Source organism: Lactuca virosa, chromosome 2 (assembly GCF_052849685.1).
Source record: "Lactuca virosa cultivar CGN04683 chromosome 2, Lactuca_virosa_CGN04683_v6, whole genome shotgun sequence".
NCBI lineage: Eukaryota > Viridiplantae > Streptophyta > Magnoliopsida > Asterales > Asteraceae > Lactuca > Lactuca virosa.
Window position 1 is genome coordinate 81,553,177 of NC_136427.1, and position 2,641 is coordinate 81,555,817.

At 31.4% G+C, this 2,641-nt stretch overlaps 1 long non-coding RNA gene across 1 annotated transcript; it reads left to right on the top strand.

Annotated features, from left to right (window-relative positions):
• Window positions 1-885: 885 nt before the first annotated feature.
• Window positions 886-1,212, top strand: LOC145156416 (uncharacterized). Its single transcript, XR_013736683.1, has 2 exons — window positions 886-956; window positions 1,031-1,212. It is a non-coding gene; the product is annotated as an uncharacterized LOC145156416 (long non-coding RNA).
• The last annotated feature ends 1,429 nt before the right edge of the window (window positions 1,213-2,641 follow it).

Genomic DNA, 2,641 nt, shown 5'->3' on the forward strand with positions numbered 1-2,641 from the left:
TTTCAATTTTCAAATAGTATGGTAGCTTTTAGTTTCTAATAGCTTATAACTTTGGATATGTAGGCTTAGAAATGATGTAAGCAATTGTTTTTGCAGTTTAAGTTTTACTTTACTTCATAATTGATCTTTTTCTTTAATCCTTTATTGCTTTCTTACAGGAAAGAGGGATTCTTAAAGAAAGTTAATATGCTCAATAAACTATTCAGTCATGACAACATGAACACCGCCAGGTCACAATACATACATGATGTTGAAATACCAAAAACACCCCTTAGTTTTCAATGCATGTAAAGCCCCTTTAAAATCTGTGCAGCTTCATTGAACTAAGCAGGGTAATGGATAGTTCTGTTGGACTGACAAGATAGATTTGATTCAGATTTGATTTTGTATAAGGGCACTCTAAATAATTGTAAAATTATAAACCGATTATAAATTCTAAAGAACCTCCATAGTAGCTTTGTTATGAATCAAAAGCAAAATACTGAAACTACAAATTTCTATCTTGTAGGTTTGGTGATAAACGTGGCTGAGTTGATCGAAGGTTTTTTGTTTTTGACAGAATTCGAAGAAGTTTTTGACATTGTATCACACATGACCTTTTTCCTGCTGACAATATCCAGGGATATGTGGAGTCTTTGGCCATTACTAATTGGATCCATAAAGTCGGCTTATATCGATGTCTCACTTCCTAATCCTAATGATAACACATCATCACATGCTGCTGCAGATTCTGGTGAGGTCATACTTAAGCTCGGACTTTTTGAGAGGTAAACTTTCAATCTTGCTGATGTCATTAATGAACCAATTAATAGAAAATTATATTGGGTTAACTATTGTGTAGATCTGATATTGCAAGGAAGGATGCGAAATATGCACAAATATGGGAGTATTTAAGAGATGAATTTGAGTTGACTCAACGATTTGTGAGTTTCGATTTTAAGTTGAAGTTTATGGAGGTAAAGTGGTTTTTTATATGGAAATTTGTTTTGGTTATTTGGTGAAACTGAGGGGTGAAGTATTTTGATTGCAGCATAATATTCGGTTTCTTCAAGAGATTTTGCAGAACAGGAAATCCAATTTTTTGGAGTGGCTGATTATAATATTGATAGGTGCTGAAATTCTTATATCTGTTTATGACATTGCTCATAAATCTGTCACATCCCTATAAAACAGTGTATATATGGGTGAAAGTGGCTAAATTATTTAAGTGTGTGACTTGGAATGTTAGTTGATGTCTGTTATATAATTACAAATAAAATAAAGTTCAAGAAAATAGTTGTTTGAATCCTGTAGGTGTGAATGTGATAGAGGATCTGATTATATTGGCAACTTTGGATACGATTTGTTTCTTTCTATTGACTTAATGGAAACACTACTTAATTTAAGAAACTTTATTGGTAGTGGAATTTAACAATCAACATTATCTGCTAAATATTTTTCAGGTTTATTATCAATTGGAGAACTTGAATAGAGCAGATCCTCCATACAAATTTGTTACTGCATTAAACTTTTGAGTTGACTCCCGACATCCATTCATACAATTCTCTCTTAACTACATTTGGAAAGCTCCATAAGGATCTAATAGTCTTTTCAACTCATATAACCTAATTTCTTCTGTAAATCATATTTTTTGTTTGTAGAGAGATGAAGCAGTTAGAGTGTTTGAGCACTTAGTAAGCTTAGGAATGAAGCCTAATGAGAAAACATATTATGGTGAATTTCTTTAGATATGACCATCACTGCTTTCTCTAAGATGGTTGGCTATGCTCTTAAGGTTTCTTTCTTTCATCTATTTATTAGTTAGGAAAAAGGAACACTATAAAAGTCAAAATATTTCCCTTATTCAGAGGATAATGCGTTTAGGGTTTTGTTGCTGTTTGGCACTTTCTTTCTGTTGGAACTAAATTTTTTTCATTTTTATTTATAGAATTTTATATGGCAAATTGTTTTTAAGCATTTTATGATCATAGTTAACTCATGATTTTATTTCCAAAAATATTTTTATTATTATAAACTTATTTGGATTGTAAGGAGCATTTATGAGGTTTAATTTCTGAATTCTCCAAGTATAATCAAATCAAATATCAAATAATAATAATAGAATAGACTTGTATTTACATTTTATGTGGATAGTGGTATGAAAAATAATATCATTGTATTCCTACCAAACATGATCATGATCTCATGGAATGTCCCATTACCTTGGTTATTTGATTTACTTCAACCAAACAGAACAACAGACCCTTTTGGATCCTTCTGTTGTAGTTGTGCTCCCAATTAGATAAATGGTTTATTGTAGCATTTTTCAATAGGTGGTTGCCGGATTTGAACCAACAAAGAAGATGTTGAAAAAGATTAGAAGAATGTGTTTTAGAGAGATGGATGATGAAAGTGATGCTAAAGTGGACTCGTTTGTGAATGAGTTTAAAATCCATAGGAACAGAGGCTCGAAGGAATTTGTTGTTTAATCTTGAATTTAGTACTGAGTATGCTTAAATTGTGTTTGTGCACAAGAGACCCGTTGATTTCAAGAATGTAAGACACTCTTTTTTCATGTTTCTTATTAGCTTTAATTCAATATATTTTATATGTAATAATTCATTCCATTACAGAGTGTGATTTGATTTGTTGCAGGAATCGT